The following is a 20,798-nucleotide window of genomic DNA, read 5'->3' as shown; positions in this document are numbered from 1 at the left end:
TCTCGTAGTAACTTGCTCACATATTCAACTGGCGCAACGTCCCCTACAGCCACTCCCGTTTCATGGACGGCCTGGTCGATGCCTCCAAGGAGCACTTCGTCCACTCCTATGAGTGCCCGATGCCGTTTTGTGGCTCGCCGGCGGACATGGTGCATCACCTCACGGATGCGTGCAACGGTCACTGCTGGCCCTTGGCGGAGAACATCAAGTACGACACGTGCTACCGGTTCACCATGCCGGAGTCGCTGGAGGATCACCGCCGCCTGCTAGTCTCGGAGGAGGACGGCAGCGTCTTCCTCTTGATCGTGGGAACCGGCGAGGCCCATGCAGGCCGCCGCCCCGTCTCTGTAATGTGTGTCAGGGGCATCGACGCTGACGTTGACACTGACACGAGGCAGATGTACTGGTGCGTGGTCAATGTTACTACCCCTCCGGGCGCGTGCGGCGAAACCGGCCTCATCGGACAGACTTGGACTATGAGGAGCTAGGACTATCCCGCCAATGTGGACTTCGAAAACCCATGGCATCCGTTCCATCCTTTACCCACCGACTCGATGCACGGGGACTCCAAGGAGGTTCACCTGGACATACGCATTATCAAGTGCACTTAGAAAACATGTAGTGTGTGTGTGGGCGCTTATGGCCCGTGTCTTTGCCGCTTTTGATTCTGTAAGCTTGTCGCTAAACTTGAGTGGCTTTCGCCGCAGTCCTTCCTTTGAACTGCTCCTCTTAGTGAGCTGATGTAAGACACTTTGGGTTTCATTTGATAATGGAACCGGGGTGGAGCCTCCCTGTTCTTCTAAAAAAATACACATTATCAAGTTAAATGTTGATCATTAGTCTTCGCTCAATGTAATTTGCTGTCTAAGTATGTGGAGACTTCCATGCAGGATCTTGCTCTATTGGAGTATCGCGCATGAATAAAAGTGTATCCGTTTATGGTTTAGTCTAGAATCTTCCATGTATGAATTTTTACTACAGTACTGGTGAAAGACTTACGATGAACCATTTCTTACATCTCCTCTGCCCCCTTGCAAGTCATCCTGATTTAATCCCTCCGTCTAGGTGTATAAGGGCATGGTTAATATTACTTAATAGTATAGCCAACTGTTGACTATAAGAAAGTGCCATGTCATCTGTAGCCAACATGTATAACAATCGATACTCAAAAACTAATTCTTAAATATCATTTCTCGCAAAGCACAATAAGTGTTATTTCTTCACAAGTTTTGGATGCAGGTTGAACAGTTGAACGCTTTTGTTTGCAAAAGATACCTTTTTATCTATTTCACCCGGATGTTTGTGAGCTCTAGAGATGAGATAATATCCGAAGAAACCTATTGATACCCGTTACACATGAGATGACCCCCACATCCTTTGTCAAAGTAAACAACTCCCTGATCAATGCATTTCACTCTTCGGTGCAACGCACGGGCACCTTACTACTATAGATTAGTACGACCAAAAATTGAACTAACATTATATATGTTGGGGAACGTAGCAGAAATTCAAAATTTTCTACGCATCACCAAGATCAATCTATGGAGTAACTAGCAATGAGAGAGAGGGGAGTGCATCTTCATACCCTTGAAGATCGCGATGCGGAAGCGTTGCAAGAACGCGGTCGGTGGAGTCGTTCACTAAGCGATTCAGATCGCGGCCGAATCCGATCTAAGCACCGAACAACGGTGCCTCCACGTTCAACACAAGTACAGCCCGGGGACGTCTCCTCCTTCTTGATCCAGCAAGGGGAGAGGAGAAGTTGAGGGAGAGCTCCGGCAGCATGACGGCATGGTGGTGGAGCTTGCAGTTCTCCGGTAGAGCTTCGACAAGCACTACTACTACGGAGGAGGTGTTGGGGAGGGAGAGGGCTGCGCCAGGGGAAGGGTGAAGCTCCCATGCGCCTCCCCACTATATATAGGGGTGGAGGGGGCTGGTGTCTTGCCCGCCAAGTCCATTGGGGCGTTGGAAAAGGTGGGAGGAAAGAAATCCCGTCATTTCCTTCCACACCGATTGTTATCCCCATTTTTTAGGGATCTTGATCTTATCCCTTCGGGATATGATCTTATTCCTTCTAAGGGGGGATCTTGGTGCGCCTTGACCAGGGGTGTGGGGCCTTGCCCCCACTACCCACGTTCATGTGGGTCACCCCATGCAGGTGGGCCCCACTCCGAAACCTTCTAGAACCTTACCGGTACAATACCGAAAAATCCCGAACATTTTCCGGTGGCCAAAATAGGACTTTCCATATATAAATCTTTACCTCCGGACCATTCCAGAACTCCTCGTGACGTCCGGGATCTCATCCGGGACTCCAAACAACATTCGGTAACTGCACACTAATTTCCATAACAACTCTAGCGTCACCGAACCTTAAGTGTGTGGACCCTACGGGTTCGGGAATCATGCAGACATGACCGAGAGAGCTCTCTGGCCAATAACCAACAGCGGGATCTGGATACCCATGTTGGCTCCCACATGTTCCACGATGATCTCATCGAATGAACCACGATGTCAAGGGTTCAAGCAATCCCTTATACAATTCCCTTTGTCAATCAGTACGTTACTTGCCCGAGATTTGATCGTCAATATCCCAATACCTCGTTCAATCTCGTTACTGGCAAGTCACTTTACTCGTTCCGTAATGCATGATCCCATGAATAACTACTTAGCCACATTGAGCTCATTATGATGATGCATTACCGAGTGGGCCCAGAGATACCTCTCCGTCACACGGAGTGACAAATCCCAGTCTCGATTTGTGCCAACCCAACAGACACTTTCAGAGATACCCGTAGTGCACCTTTATAGCCAACCAGTTACGTTGTGACGTTTGGCACATCCAAAGCATTCCTACGGTATCCGGGAGTTGCACAATCTCATGGTCTAAGGAAATGATACTTGACATTAGAAAATCTTTTATCAAACGAACTACACGATCTTGTGCTATGCTTAGGATTGGGTCTTGTCCATCACATCATTCTCCTAATGATGTGACCCCGTTATCAATGACATCCAATGTCCATGGTCAGGAAACCATAACCATCTATTGATCAACGAGCAAGTCAACTAGAGGCTCACTAGGGACATGTTGTGGTCTATGTATTCACACATGTATTACGGTTTCCAGTTAATACAATTATAGCATGAACAATAGACAATTATCATGAACAAGGAAATATAATAATAACCATTTTATTATTGCCTCTAGGGCATATTTCCAACAATATATAGTACAATAAATACTGATGCATGTCACGTAAAATTATATGAATCCGACATCCATGGGGTTTGATCATATCTCGCTTGTGAGAGAGGTTATTAGTCAATGGGTCTGAACCTTTCAGATCATGTGTGCTTTACAAATCTCTACATCATCTTGTAGATGCAGCTACCACGCACGATTTGGAACTATTCCAAATAACTGTTCTACTATATGAATCTGATTTACTATTTAGAGTCATCCAGATTAGTGTCAAAGTTTGCATCGACGTAACCCTTTACGATGAACTATTTTACCACCTCCATAATCGAGAAAAATTCCTTAGTCCTCTAGTCACTAAGGATAACTTTGACCGCTGTCCTGTGATCCATTTCTGGATCACTCTTGTACCCCTTGACTGACTCATGGCAAGGCACACTTCAGGTGCAGTACACAGCATAGCATACTGTAGAGCCTACGTCTAAAGCATAGGGGACGACCTTCGTCCTTTCTCTCTCTTCAGCCGTGGTCAGGTCTTGAGTCTTACTCAATACTCACACCTTATAACACAGCCAAGAACTCCTTCTTTGTCGATCTATTTTGAACTCCTTCAAAATCTTGTCATGGTGTATATTCATTTGAAACTACTATCAAGTGATTTTTGATCTATCCTTATAGATCTTGATGCTCAATGTTCAAGTATCTTAATCCAGGGTTTCCATTGAAAAACACTTTTCAAATAACCCTATATGCTTTCCAGAAATTCTACATCATTTCCGATCAACAATATGTCAACAACATATACTCATCAGAAATGTTATACTGCTCCCACTCACTTCTTTGGAAATACAAGTTTCCAATAAACTTTGTATAAACCCAAAATCTTTGATCATCTCATCAAAGCAATATTCTAACTCCTAGATGCTTACTCCAGTCCTTAGAAGGATTGCTGGAGCTTTGCATACTTGTTAGCATCTTTTAGGATTGACAAAACCTTCTGGTTGTATCACATACAACCTTTCCTCAAGAAAATCATTGAGGAAACAATGTTTTGACATCCTATCTGCAAGATTTCATAAATAATGCAGGAACTGCTAATATAATTTCAACAGACTCTTAGCATCGCTACGAGTGAGAAAGTCTCATCATAGTCAACTCCTTGAACTTGTTGGAAAACATCTTAATGACAAGTCGAGCTTTCTTAATGGTGATACTTACCATCATTGTCCGTCTTCCTTTTAAAATCCATCTGTACCCAACAGCCTTACGACCATCAAGTAGTTCTTCCAAAGTCTATACTTTGGTTTCATACATGGATCCTCTCTCAGATTTTATGGCCTCGAGCCATTCGTCGGAATCCGGGCCCACCATCGCTTCTCCATAGCTCGTAGGTTCATTGTTGTCTAGCAACATGACCTTCAAGACAGGATTACCGCACCACTCTGAAGCAGTACGCGTCCTTGTCAACCTACGAGGTTTGGTAGTGACTTGATCCGAAGTTTCATGATCACTATCATCAGCTTCTACTTCAACTGGTGTAGGCGCCACAAGAACAACTTCCTGTGCCCTACTACACACTAGTTGAAGTGACGGTTCAATAACCTCGTCAAGTCTCCACCATCCTCCCACTAAATTCTTTTGAGAGAAACTTTTCCTCGAGAAAGGACCCGATTCTAGAAACAATCCCTTTTGCTTCCGGATCTGAGACAAGAGGTATACCCAACTATTTTTGGGTGTCCTATGAAGATGCATTTATCCGCTTTGGGTTCGAGCTTATTAGCCTGAAACTTTTTCACATAAGCGTCGCAACCCCAAACTTTATAAGAAATGACAATTTAGGTTTCTAAACCATAGTTCATACGGTGTCATCTTAATGGAATTGTGTGGTGCCCTATTAAAGTGAATGCGATTGTGTCTAATGACTAACCCATAAATGATGGTGTTAATTCGATAAGAGACATCATGGTATGCACCATATCCAATAGGGTGCAGTTACGATGTTCGGACACACCATCACACTATGGTGTTCCAGGCGGTATTAGTTGTGAAACAATTTCCGCAATGTCTTAGTTGTGTGCCAAACTCGTAACTCAGATATTTATCTCTATGATCATATCATAGACATTTTATCCTCTTGTCACGACGATCTTCAACTTCACTCTGAAATTACTTGAACCTTTCAATAATTCAGATTTGTGTTTCATCAAGTAAATATACTAAGAATCTACTCAAATCATCTGTGAAGTAAGAGCATAACGATTTTCACTGCGTGCCCCAGCACTCATTGGATTGCACACACCAAATGTATTACTTCCAACAAGTTGCTCTCTTGTTCCATCTCACTGAAAACGAGGCCTTTCAGTCATCTTGCCCATGTGGTATGATTTGCATGTCTCAAGTGATTCAAAAACAAGTGAGTCCAAACGATCCATCTGCACAATTATGACCGCTGAGAGGACGGTGCAATAGTATCAATTACCTTTCCACAATTGTTTGAACGGTAGCTTCGGAGGTAATCATATAGATGATGAGTAAATATCCGAGAGTTGCCCAACAACTTGAAAGCTGTCATAATGGTCCCGGGGAGACCCGCCTGATAGAAACATGCTGAAAAATCAGTGTTCTAGCTGCCCGTATACCAATCTCCGTTTGAGGAGTTTCTTCATGCGTATATACCAATAGACGTGGTTCGCATGTCTCAATCTTTTCAAAAATGAGTGAGTCCAAAGATCCATCAATATGGAGCTTCTTCATGTGTTTTATACCAATATGACTTTAGTGGCAGTGCCACAAGTATGTGGTACTATCATTACTACCTTATATATTTTGGCACGAACATGTGTGTCACGACGATCGAGATTCAATAAACCATTCATTTTAGGTGCAAGACCGTTGAAGGTATTATTCAAATAAACACAGTAAACATTATTCTCCTTAAATGAATAACCGTATTGCGATAAACATAATCCAATCATGTTTATGCTCAACGCAAACACCAAATAACAATTATTTAGGTTTAACACCAATCTCGATGGTAGAGGGAGCATGCGATGCTTGATCACATCAACCTTGGAAACACTTCCAACACACATCGTCATCTCACCTTTAGCTAGTCTCCGTTTATTCCATAGCTCTTTTATTTCGAGTTACTAACACTTAGCAACCGAACCGGTATCTTAATACCCTGGTGCTACTAAGGAGTACTAGTAAAGTACACATTTGATACAATGTATATCCAATATACTTCTGTCAACCTTGCCAGCCTTCTCATCTACCAAGTATCTAGGGTATTTCTGCTTCAGTGACCGTTCCCTCATTACAGAAGCACTTAGTCTCGGGTTTGGGTTCAACCCTGGGTTTCTTCACTAGAGCAGCAACTGATTTGTCATCTCATGAAGTATCCCTTCTTGCCCTTGCCCTTCTTGAAACTAGTGGTTTTACTAACCATCAACAATTGATGCTCCTACTCAATTTCTACTTTCGCGGTGTCAAACATCACGAATTGCTCAAGGATCATCATGTCTATCCCTGATATGTTATAGTTCATCACGAAGCTCTAATAGCTTGGTGGCAGTGACTATGGAGAACCATCACTATCTCATCTGGAAGATTAACTCCCACTCGATTCAAGTGATTGTAGTACTCAGACAATCTGAGCACATGCTCAATGATTGAGCTTTTCTCCCTTAGTTTGCAGGTTAAGAAACTTGTCGGAGGTCTCATACCTCTTGACGTAGGCACGAGCCTGAAATCCTAATTTCAGCTCTTGGAACATCTCATATGTTCTGCGACGTTTCAAAAAATGTTTTCGCTGCCTCAATTCTAAACTGTTTAACATTATGCACTGAACTATCACGTAGTCATCAAAACGTGTATGTCAGATGTTCGCAACATCCACAAACGACGCTCGAGGTTCAGCACACCGAGCGGTGCATTAAGGACATAAGCCTTCTGTGCAGCAATGAGGACAATCCTCAGTATACGGACCCAGTCCGCATAATTGCTACTATCAACTTTCAACTAAAATTTTCTCTAGGAACATATCTTAAATACTAGAACTAAAGCGCAAGCTAAGACATAATTTGCAAAGTCCTTTTGACTATGTTCATGATAATTAAGTTCATCTAATGAACTCCCACTCAGATAGACATCCCTCTAGTCATCTAAGTGATACATGATCCGAGACAACTAGGCCGTGTCCGATCATCACGGGAGACGGACTAGTCATCATCGGTGAACATCTCCATGTTGATCGTATCTACTATATGACTCATGTTTGACCTTTCGGTCTCTTGTGTTCTGAGGCCATGTCTGTACATGCTAGGCTCGTCAAGTCAACCTAAGTGTTTTGCATGTGTAAATCTGGCTTACACCCGTTGTATGTGAACGTTAGAATCTATCACACCTGATCATCACGTGGTGCTTCGAAACAACAAACTTTCGCAATGGTGCACAGTTAGGGGGAACACTTTCTTGAAATTTTAATGAGGGATCATCTTATTTATGCTACCATCGTTCTAAGCAAATAAGATGTAAACATGACAAACATAACATGCAAATCATAAGTGACATGATATGGCCAATATTATCTTGCGCCTTTGATCTCCATCTTGAGGCACGACTTGATCACCTTTGTCACCGGCATGACACCATGATCTCCATCATCATGATCTCCATCATCGTGTCTTCATGAAGTTGTCTCGCCAACTATTACTTCTACTACTATGGCTAACGGTTTAGCAATAAACTAAAGTAATTACATGGCGTTTTCAATGACACGCAGGTCATACAATAAATTAAGACAACTCCTATGGCTCCTGCCGGTTGTCATACTCATCGACATGCAAGTCGTCATTCCTATTACAAGAACATGATCAATCTCATACATCACATATATCATTCATCACATTCTTTTGGCCATATCACATCACATAGCATACCCTGCAAAAACAAGTTAGACGTCCTCTAATTGTTGTTGCATGTTTTACGTGGCTGCTATGGGTTTCTAGTAAGAACGTTTCTTACCTACGCAAAAGCCACAACGGTGATATGCCAGTTGCTATTTACCCTTCATAAGGACCCTTTTCATCGAATCCGATCCGACTAAAGTGGGAGAGACTGGCACCCGCTAGCCACCTTTATGCAACAAGTGCATGTCAGTCGGTGGAACCTGTCTCACGTAAGCGTACGTGCAAGGTCGGTCCGGGCCGCTTCATCCCACGATGCCGCTGAATCAAGATAGGACTAGTAAAGGTAAGCAAACTGAACAAACCAACGCCCACAACTACTTGTGTTCTACTCGTGCATAGAATCTACGCAATAGACCTAGCTCATGATGCCACTGCTGGGGAACGTAGCAGAAATTCAAAATTTTCTATGCATCACCAAGATCAATCTATGGAGTAACTAGCAACGAGAGAGAGGGGAGTGCATCTTCATACCCTTGAACATCGCGATGCAGAAGCGTTGCAAGAACGCGATCGGTGGAGTCGTTCACTAAGCGATTCAGATCGCGGCCGAATCCGATCTGAGCACCGAACAACGGTGCCTCCGCGTTCAACACACGCACAGCCCGGGGATGTCTCCTTCTTCTTGATCCAGCAAGGGGAGAGGATAAGTTGAGGGAGAGCTCCGGCAGCACGACGGTGTGGTGGTGGAGCTTGCAGTTCTCCGGCAGAGCTTCGCCAAGCACTACTACGGAGGAGAAGGTGTTGGGGAGGGAGAGGGCTGCGCCAGGGGAAGGGTGAAGCTCCCATGCGCCTCCCCACTATATATAGGGGTGGAGGGGGCTGGTTTCTTGCCCTCCAAGTCCATTGGGGCTTTGGCAAAGGTGGGAGGAAAGAAATCCCATCATTTCCTTCCCCACCGATTGTTATCCCCCCTTTTTAGGGATCTTGATCTTATCCCTTCGGGATATGATCTTATTCCTTCTAAGGTCGGATCTTGGTGCACCTTGACCAGGGGTGTGGGGCCTTGCCCCCACTACCCACGTTCATGTGGGTCCCCCCATGAAGGTGGGCCCCACTCTAGAACCTTCTAGAACCTTCCCTGTATAATACCGAGAAATCCCGAACGTTTTTCGGTGGCCAAAATAGGACTTCCCATATATAAATCTTTACCTCTGGACCATTTCGGAACTCCTTGTGACGTCCGGGATCTCATCCGAGACTCCGAACAACATTCGGTAACTGCACACTAATTCCCATAACAACTCTAGCGTCACCGAACCTTAAGTGTGTAGACCCTACGGGTTCGGGAATCATGCAGACATGACCGAGACAGCTCTCTGGCCAATAACCAACAGCGGGATCTGGATACCCATGTTGGCTCCCACATGTTCCACGATGATCTCATCGGATGAACCACGATGTCAAAGATTCAAGCAATCCCGCATACAATTCCCTTTGTTAATCGGTACGTTACTTGCCCGAGATTCGATCGTCGGTATCCCAATACCTCGTTCAATCTCGTTACCGACAAGTCACTTTACTCGTTCCGTAATGTATGATCCCATGACTAACTACTTAGCCAGAGATACCTCTCCATCACAGGGAGTGACAAATCTCAGTCTCGATTCGTGCCAACCCAGCAGACACTTTTGGAGATACCCGTAGTGCACCTTTATACCCACCCAGTTATGTTGTGACATTTGGCACATCCAAAGCATTCCTATGGTATCCGGGAGTTGCACAATCTCATTGTCTAAGGAAATGATACTTGACATTAGAAAAGCTTTTAGCAAACAAACTACACAATCTTGTGCTATGCTTAGGATTGGGTCTTGTCCATCACATCATTCTCCTAGTGATGTGACCCCGTTATCAATGACATCCAATGTCCATGGTCAAGAAACCATAACCATCTATTGATCAATGAGCTAGTCAACTAGAGGCTCACTAGGGACATGTTGTGGTCTATGTATTCACACATGTATTACGGTTTCCAGTTAATACAATTATAGCATGAACAATAGACAATTATCATGAACAAGGAAATATAATAATAACCATTTTATTATTGCCTCTAGGGAATATTTCCAACAATATATAGTACAATAAATACTGATGCATGTCACGTAAAATTATATCATTCAAAACTATGTTCAAATACGAATCCAACGATATAGTTTTTGTTGACATGCACTAACATTTTGTCATTTAAATCTTCAGTCAAATTCAATGAGGGACTAATAAACCACGACCGATGTAGTACAAGTGTAGAGGGCGGCGCTGCATGGGAGTCTCACCTCTCACTCGTGGCGCGGCAGTAAAGCCGTCATATCACAAAAACCAACCACTCCCAGTAATAAGTGGCCTGGTAAAATAAACGGACAAGCAACCATCACATCCCTCCGTCTTTTTTGCATTTCATCTCTCTGCATTTACTTTCTTCGGTTCATCTCCCACACTCGATCCCTAGCTACTACTACTAGGGCCAGTTCTTTTGGCGGCTTCCCCAGCTTTTCCCACAATACTAGTCACAGTGGAGAGTAACAATAAGGCGCCTCACTCATTTATTTGGGCTTCTAAACTAATACTCCGTCCTGGTTCATTCCTCACCATTGTAATTTGTGCTAAATTTTGACCAAAGATTTAACTAATAAAATGTTACTCAAAACACTTAGGCGCGGTGCATCTAGGTGTGTAAGTCATCTTACGAAAACCAAATAACCCCAAAACACTTAGGCGCGATGCATTAACTTCTACCTCGTTTCTTGTTTCTTGACATATCAACCAATAAGAGATAAAGAGTGTGCATGCTTTTAATGACTTGAGATATCAAACACGACATGCAGTGGTTAGTTCATTGGATGCAATACTATTAATTAGAAAATAAACATTAACGTTTCTCGTTTTCTCCTCCTCCTTGGTCACGGTGCACAGCCTAAGATGACTTACTCACCTAGACGGATGGAGTAGTGCATGTGACATGCACTAACATTTCATTATTTAAATTTATGATCAAAATTTGACACAGTTTACAATGGGGACCAATAAACCATGACGGAGGTAGTAGTTATGGGATTTCTAATCTAGAAGCCTAAAAGAACTGGCCCCTGGTACTCCTACTAGTAGTAGTACTCACGTTGGAATCGTTTCACAAGCTTGACAAGTGTTGTTTTTCTACTTTTACAAAAACCGCATCATAATGTTAAAACGTGCATTTGCAATGCATGTACATAAGTAATAGTAGTACTCCCTTTGTCTAGGTGTACAAATCTTCCCTCCTTCTTGGTCACCGTGCACAACCAAAGATGACTTATTGACCTGGACGGAGGGAGTAGAAAAGTCTGCAAGCATATATCGAGAGAGACGTGTAGTCCAATAGTATATAGTAAAGTTTGTGCTATATGCACATACTTGCAAAATGCGTAATAATACACAACGTTTCCAAACTTTCCCCTTTACATACTTAATTAAGGACGCTAAAATTTCCTGAACGTTCGGGATTTATCATTTGCGTCCCAAAACTAATGAGATCGCCTTACGAAACAGAAATTATACTCCTCCTAAAAGCCACGACGCTCGCAGGAGCGCTTGCAGCGCGCCACGAGTGCCCTGGTGTGCGGCCATTTCCCAGCACACCGACACAACGCCGCTTCCTCAGCCTCGCAACTCGCGAGGTGCTGATTGGCGGCTTGCCGGCAGGCGAGCACGATCTCACTGGTGTGGTGATCCGGCGCCAACAGGTACTCCTCCTGGCTGGAAGCGTGCACCCGGTCCACGTACCGCCAAGCGTAGATGAGGCGCTTGGGCCCGACTGCACTCAGGGCGTCGGCACGGGCGTCCTCCGCCACCCTCACGACCCTCGCACAAGCCTTCTGCCAAAGAACCAATTGCTTGACTCTCTCGGATGCGACATAGATCTCCAAGAAAGCTTGTTGCGTGGTGCGCTTCTCTTCCTCGGCCTTCTTCTCCGTCTCTATTTTGGCGCGCTCTGCTGGAGGCAAAGCCTCCCACAAGGCGACATCCATTTCTTGCCAAAGCTGCTCAAGGCTGGGGGGCTCGGCGGGTGGTGCGGCATTCTCCTCATAGCGGGGAGCCGACGTGTCCTCCGACGCGCGTGCTGGCAAGATTGGGAACACCGACGCGTCCACCTCGACGCGTCGCGGCGAGGAGCGGAACACTGATGTGTCCTCCTTGACTAGTGGCGGCGAGGAACAGAACGGCGAGATGTCGCGTCGCGGCGAGGAGCGGAACACCGACGCGTCCTCCTCGACTAGTGGCGGCAAGGAACGGAACGGCGACACGTCACGTAGTGGCGACGAGCGGAACGCTGACACGTCCTCCTCGACTAATGGCAGCGAGGAACGGAATGGCGACGCGTGACCGTCCGCGCGGTGCAACGAGGGGCTCCTAGGGCTTGGGAGGGGCAATGCCATGGTGGTCGACGTGAGAGGGAGGGGGAGGAGATAGCGATGAACGTGAACATGAGGGGGAGGAGATAGCGATGTCGTGGGAGGCGCAGTATTTATAGCGAGCAATGGCACACCTACGTAAGATATGGACTGAGCTGCACTGACTTAACTGCAGGTCCAGTTGCATCACTGACATGTGGGGCAGTACACTGTTGGGCCCGTATGTCAGTGACCCAATGCACCTAAAGTTAAGTAAAAGCTATGTGGGCATATTTGTTGGAGTAAATTACGGGGGAGCGAAGGGGTGGAAATATTGCTGGTCACAACGGATTGGACGAGCATGGGGGAAGGAGGGTCATGCATGCAGATTTTTTTCACACGGGGTGGAGTGGTGGGACCGCCGGAGGGAAAAGGAGAGTTTGGCAGGCATATTGTTTCCACACATGGAGAGGAAAAGATTTGGAGACGAACGGGCTTCCTGCAGGTATGGGGAACGGTGCATAATAAGTCATCTTGCATGTCGGGCTAGGTATAGTCTCAAGTCATTAAAAACATACACGCCCCACACATGTTCATATTTCAAGGTGCACTAAATTATTGCATGCGATGATTAAGGCTGGCCATAATGGTGGTATCTTAGCTGGTATCATGCACACGGGAATAGCAAACATGCAGATGTGGCGAAGAATTAAAGAAGAGAGGGGGGTTAGAGTAACTAGTGTTCATGCATGCATTGGTAAACACATTTTTTTGTGAAGAACGACAACATTAGTTGAGTACTTTTGCAGACTTCAAAAATTATTCCACCGCCTCTACTATCTTGCTAAGAGTAGGTAAATTTTTTTAGTCGAGCCCTTTAAACTAGAAGGGAGGTAGTGGTACTCTAATAGTAGGTGTGTAAGTCATCTTACGAAAACCAAATAATCCCAAAACACGCACGCGCGGTGCATTAACTTCTACCTCGTTTCTTGTTTCTTGACATATCAACCAATAAGAGATGAGGGTGTGCATGCTTTTAATGACCTGACACTATCAAACATGACATGCAGTGGTTAGTTCATTGCATGCAATACTATTTAATTAGCAAATAAACATTAATGTCTCTCGTTTTCCCCTCCTCCTTGGTCACGGTGCACAGCCTAAGACGACTTACTCACCTAGACGGAGGGAGTATCAACATTCACAATGTTAAATCAATATTTTACACTCATTATAAAACGTAGTTCTTATACTCATTATAATCAGTATTGTAGATATTGATATTTTTAGTATAAATTTGGTCGTGGGATTTCATTGATGCCTGTCAAAGCGTGGAGGAAGCGGAGCTTAGGGCTTGCATTGTCGGTCTCTACATAGGTATTTCTCTTCATAATCCTGTAATTTTAGAGACTGGTTGCACTTTTGTGGTAGCGTCTCTTGCATCGGGGGACTATGACAGGTCTGCTATGCGTGACCTGAAGATGAAAGTGTTGAGCATCTCGAAGTTGATCAACAATCTTCAATTGTCAAAGATTAATCGTTTGGCCAATAAGGTGGCACACTTAATCGCTAAGTATAGCTTTGACAATAGATTAGATGGTATTCTTGTAAATAACGTACCACCCTGTGTGGTGAATATTGTATCGAATGAGTGTACTGGTGTGGCTGGTTAATTAATATAAGGTGGTGTTCAAAAAAAAGTATATATTTGGTCAAACACTTTGCAAACGGTTGACAGGAGTAAAAAGGACCAGAGGGAGTATCATGCATGCGGAGTAGGCAAAAAAAATTTGCTCATTTATAGCCGGTCGAAGTCTCAAAGGGCGCGACCGCGCGAGGGAGGCAAAGGTCGTGGGAGGCGCGACGGTTGGCGGAATTAAGTGAAGTTACATCCACGCGCCGGCATGGCGTGCGAACAGGCAGAAGCTATACCGTCAGGCCTACGATATGGGTCTAGTAGACATGACATCTAATGGGTCCCGCATAGTTCTCGAGAACTCTTTGGGGGCTTGCAGTCGTTTATCCATCGGGCAAGCCAGCAACCCCATGCCGTTCGCACGCCCTACTCGTCCCCGTCTTCTACCTCACAACAGTTTGCTCCCAGTCGTCCCGTCCTTTCACATTAGTTCGCTCCCAGTTTTTGCCGGGAACAACAATTCAACTTCTCCTAACCCTCCTCCAAAATCCATGGCCTCCCAAATCTCCATGGTCGCCGCTGAGTACCAGGTTAGAGCCATCACCGGCGATCAGTTCATCGTCATCTACACACGTGGATCCGCGACGGTGAAAGCATGGCTTGCTCGCTTCCTACGCATGTTAAACAGTTCAACGGATGAGTGGGACGCTGGGCTAGATGTTGAGTACACCACAGTCGTGGGACGAGAGAAGGATCTAAAGGACGAAGAGAGGAAGAAGCCCGCCGTGATCCAGATTTGCGTACATAACGTTTGCTTGGTCTACCACATATGCCATGCGGACGTTGAGTGCCAAGATTTTAAGAACTTCCTCAAGGACAAAAGAGTGAAATTCATTACTGTAGGCTTTAAGAACGACAGAGATGTCCTGCGTCGGATAGGTCTCGTTATAGGCCAGCCCTTTGATCTCCAGAAGGCAAGCCTAGTGTCCTCCTCTCAACCTTCAATGCTGACCCTGGCAACATCCATGATTGAACCTTCATACGCTAAACTGAACAAACCTCATCACGAGTGTCATCATGCATGGGAGTCGAAGACATTAGATGAAGATCACATCCTGTACGCAGCAATGGATGCCTACCTTTGTTTAAATATCTACATGGGTTGGATGAAGAAGCAGAGCCCAGTGTCCGGTTCAACCAAAGAAGCGTCGGCGAAGAGGAAGAGGAAGAGGGACGAGGACGAAGTCGAGGACGTGGACTCGGACTCCGAGTAGGTGGCAGTGTCGTCGCTCATTCTAGTTCTACTGCAGTGTCAAGCAGACTAGGTGCTTAGTTTATTTTCAAGGGTGTGTTGTGCTGAGGCCCCGGCAGAACTATGTTTATGCTCTTTCTCGTTATTTGAACTCTTTAGTATGTAGAGTAGTACTAGTACTATGCCTTACTACTGTTCTTCTTGAAGTTGGTACTACTGCTCGTATCTTCGTGTTCCTACTGTACTTAATACGTTCGTACTAGTAGTATAATTTGGATCAGTCGATTTGTGAAAGAAGTTCGACGGAGCGAAGGAAGAAGACGACAGAAGAGGTGGAATAAGCCCTTCTAGCCATCCATGTTGCATCAAACGGCTCACATGAGTCGACTGACCCAAATTGCTCCTTCAGATTGCAGGATCCACGTGGCATTCAAGGTCTCGAGGGTAGATTCCACGTCCGCACCCGGTTTGCGGGCTTGACGCTCGCGCGACCGGCTTCTACCGCGACAGCCACCATACGCGCCTCCTCCGCGCGGGCGGAGACGACAATGACACGCTAGTTCCTCCTCGCCGGCGTGCTGGAGCACGCGCTCGTCCTCCTCTTCATACACTGCGTGCATAGACGCGGCTCCACCAGCTGCTCGCGTGCTTGGCAGCGCGGCGGCATGGCGAGGAGGGACTGCATACGACGTGAGCGGGCGAGCCTTCGGCTTCATGGCACAGGGATGGCGGCGACACGGCGGTGATGGGCGAGAAATTGTTGGCCGGAGCAGGCGGGCGCCGGCATGCGCAACGGCGGCGGTGGCATATTGATGAGTGCGCGCATGGGAGCTTACTTTAGTTTTATATAAGGTTGGTCAAACTTAAAAGAAAACCATACTAGTACACGTAAACATTAGACTTAGGCAGCGCTTTTATTAATATTTTTTTGAAGTTAGTACCACAGTCACGATATGAAATCATGTGCAAGCGCATGAACCGCGGCCGTGCGGCCGATCGAACGGTGCGTCAAAGTGTCGCGCTGGAAGGACATCCACCGAACCTTTTTGCGTGTGTGAAAACAATCCTCGAATATTACTCAAGTTTTTTTCCTGGAAAGTTCTTGACGCTGCAATATTTTCATATATTTGAATTTAGCTCCAGTTTGTGTTTATTTGGATTTGGACGTTTTAGGTGCGCCCTAGTTTTTTTTAATACTTATTTTGTGTGTGTCACTGAGAGAGAACGTGTGTATGTGTCCATATGTGTGTTGTGGCGGAAGGGCAGTGTGGAGACGGTGTGCGTGTGATACAGACATAGAGAGGTGTGAATGTGCAAATGATCATGCATGCGTGAGACATAGACAGATCCCGATACGTTGTGTATACATGAGAGAACGGTCTTCTAGTTTACTTCTGTGTGTGTGTGTGAGAGAGAGAGAGAAAGAGAGAGAGAGAGAGGAGCATCCGTAACACAACAACCATCTCTCTCGATTCGTCCGTCCCTCGCACGATCGCATGCAACACATGCATCAACGCGCACATTTTGACATCCTCACTCGGCCCCTGCCCACCTCAAGGCCCGCACAATCTCTTTGCGAATACCCATTTCTCTCCTTAGGTCTATTTTCGCTCAATATCTGACACACACACGCGCACGTGGACGCACACACACACACACGCGCGCGCACGCAGCACAACACACACACACACTCCCTCGAGCACACAATTCATCCCCATCCAAGGTTATACGGCGACCACTCTCGCTTGTGCTTCTTTGCACCCCAACATGCACAACACGTCAATCTTCAAAGAGGGCATCGAGCAGATCGAAGACGGCAACCACACCGCGCTAGAGAATGCAGGGTCATTTGGAAGCAGGGTGATGTGACGACGGCTGACTGACTCCTCCCCCACCCTCTCTCTCTCTTGCACAAAAATTACCAATCCCTCTCTCCCCTGCACAAAATTGTCAATCCCTCAACCCATGAGATCCTTCCCCTCTCGTCCATGTTTTTCCAGCTCTCTCATCAAACATGTTGTCTCTTCTCCTTCCACTTATACAGAATCCGGATGCACACACATCTCACGTATATTACATGTCTCCATCTTTCTCACAGACCTAACTTCTTCCTCTCTCTTTCTCTTTCTCCTCTCTCTCTCTGTCTCGTTAGATTTGTCTCCTACTCTCTCGTCCACATACATACAATTTTCCCGCCCTATCTGCTCCATCTTCAAAAGCTCTCTCTGCACGTTTCATTCACACAATGGGATATGTCAAAATGTTGCTTCTATAATGGCTGATGTAGAGTTTTGGTTGTTTTTGTTGCATCCTACAAAGTAATAACTATGAAATGCATTTAGATTCTCATTTGACTGGGATTATGTGAGTTTGAGCATGTTGTGAAGTACTATAGACCTTGTATACATCTTGGGATTCGACAATGATTGTAACTATTGAATTGTATAGACCATTACATTAGAAGTCAATAGCCTAATATATTTATTTCACAATTTCAACAAATGATTAGTTCACTACAAACTAAGAAAACAAATGTGTACTCCCTCCGTTTTTATTTAAGTCCGCGTATTAGCATTGGTCAAAGTCAAATTTTGTAAACTCTCAGAAAGCTTATAACAAAAAATATTAACATATACAATAACAAATTAATACCATTAGATTCATCACTGAATGTACTTCCACATCATACATATTTGTTATGGGAAATGTTTATATTTTATATAAACTTGGTCAAACTTTAGGAAGTTTGACTTCGGACAAACCTAATATGCAGAGTTTACTACTACTACTTGCTAGTTGCTTAGCCGAATCACTCAACATGCCACACGGGGAGTCCAATGTCACAAAATTTTGATGTCGGCGGGAAAATCTCCCGCGAACCTGATTCGAGCAGTGGGAAGTTACCATCATAGCCTTCGGAACAGGCCTACGGACGAAGCTTGGTAGGGGGCTGTTTTCGTAACTTCAGGTTCACCCTACTCAGCAAACCCCACCCCGGCACCCAGAGTAGTACACCTGAATACTCCCCATTTTCTATCCCCGCCGCAAAATAGACTTCTCCATAGCACCGCAGCCTTCGTGCTCCTCCCCTTTACATCGGCGCACTCGTCCACCACAGCGCATCTGCCTCATCGACGACCTCGTACGCCGCACTGGAGCCGGTCTACCATCGTCGTCGTAGATGGAGCCTCTTCCCCGGCATCGTCTTCCACGGTCTCAGATCTGCTTCCCGGAAGTCGACGCCAAGCGTAGAAGTACCACCGTCATGGACAATGAACTGACTCCCGTTGCCGACCATGACTCAGAGAGGCCGCCGCGACCATTGTTCTCCTCCTCGATTGGTAATGTGTGTATTGAATCACTTAGCAGTACATGTGCAGTTCCAATTTTGTTCATACCTACCCTTCAATTTTGTTGGGTGCTATTGTTCCCATAAAAGTAATTGGTTATAGCCTCCATTGTCCAACAGAATATCAGCTTGTAATTGTGCGTCGCTCCTGTATCGCGCTGTGCTTGGGTAGGTTTTTCATCTGCAACATGTAGTGTGGCAAATGATGGAAAGGTTTTTAGAACTAGCAAGATGCCCATGCGTTGCACGCATCAAGATGCATTTGTATGAGTAGTTTATCTTGTGGGAGAAAAGGATGAACGAGGGAAGGCCTTATTTGCAAATCTGAAGAGGGGTATGGGTATCTTTTTGCAAAATTCCCATTTGTTTCCTTCCTATCTGTCAGATACAAATCGGACGGCCTATATTGCAAGAAAAAAAGTATAGAGAAAAAAAAGTAGACAGTAAAGGAAGTAGAGATAAATATTAAATATTAAATATAAAATAAATATAACCATAGAGAAGAGAGTAGAGATAGCAGAGACGTCGGGAAAGGATCACGCGCGCGCGGGAAAAAGCGGCCGGGCGTGCGCTAGTTTTGGCGCGCGGCGTCCGGCGTGCTTTATAAAATCCAACGCCCTCCCACCGCTCTGTGCCTTGCCACCGCTCTCTCCCCGCTCTTTTTCACCTCGCCGCCGCCGCGCCACCATGCTGCCGCGTCGTCGGGAAACTTGGGGATACCGCGGCGTCCGCGCGCGCCCCTCCGGCGGCTTCTCCGCCGAGATCCGATTCCGCAGGATGCGCCTCGGCCTCGGCAATTTCGACACCGCCAACAAGGCCACCCGCGCGTACGACGCAGCGGCGCGGCGCCTCTGGTGGCCTCATAGAACATTGAACTTCCCCAACGTGCCGACGTAGGAGCGGGCGCAGGAGCTCGTGCCTTTGTCGCGTCTTAGCACCGACGAGGATCGTCGCGACAACCGGAGGCGGGAGCACCGTCTCGGCATCGCCGAGATGGACGGGGAAGCCATGGCACTGTGGCGCCAACACTTCCCGCAGGACATCATGAACGAGCGCGAGTTCTACGCGCAAAGGAGGGCGGAGAGGGATAAGAGGAGGGCGGAGCGAGCCGCCTATCGCGAGGACAAGCGTAGGCGAAAAGCGGACGCTCAATTCAACATGAGGCTAGGAGCAGCGTCGCCCTGGGAATCCGACGACGATCGGTATCTTCACGCCTACAGTCAGACGTCGGAGGAGGACATCACCGAGAAGGAGTCGGACAACGAGGAGTAGTTGAATTATCTTTTTTATCTATCTATGCTGAGAACTATCCTCTACTCTCTATCTACTTCTCGATCTTAGCACTAAAACGCTTTTTTAAAGCGCCGCGCGTTGCGATTCTGTTGGAGATGCTCTAACATGGTAGACGAGTGCTTTAATGTTGCCCACAAGATGCGCGAGTATTACTAGTAGTATTTTTCTTGCCATGTTGAGATTTTAAAACCACGAGTGTGAACATGCAGAGGAGCAATGAAGACCAAACACGGGATATTCGGGACATCTTCAAGGAGCGTGGCAAGTAAAAGAGGAGCTGCATCGAACCTGTAAAACGAGCTTTGGTAAGTAACACCATTTCAATTACTTTCGTTTAGCCTCGTGTTCTTCGATGTGTATATGTTCTAGTTTCTGTTTCTCTCAAGCGTGGTGTTCTTTGATGTGTAATAAGAAGATTCTTAATCGTCCTAATGCTTTCGTTTTTAACTTGATGTAGGAAGTGGGTGTTCTCACCTTGTAGTCTGTTTTTATATTTATTTTCCTTTTGAATTCACTTCTCCGAGTTCTGTTTATCTGGCTTCTACTAAATGGATCTAGGTTTCTCTGAGTATTGATCTAAAAAAGAAGTAACTTCATGTCAGGATGCAGTTCCTGCGAGGAGGGAAGTATGGTCAACCTCGAGATCATGTTTCCAAAATGAGGCTGGATTACACACAAGGTGCCAGTTCCCTAATGATGCTGGATTAGACACAAGGTGCAAATTCCCAG

Source organism: Triticum dicoccoides, chromosome 7B (assembly GCF_002162155.2).
Source record: "Triticum dicoccoides isolate Atlit2015 ecotype Zavitan chromosome 7B, WEW_v2.0, whole genome shotgun sequence".
NCBI lineage: Eukaryota > Viridiplantae > Streptophyta > Magnoliopsida > Poales > Poaceae > Triticum > Triticum dicoccoides.
The sequence above is the reverse complement of the archived record's forward strand: the minus strand, read 5'-3'. Positions refer to the sequence as shown.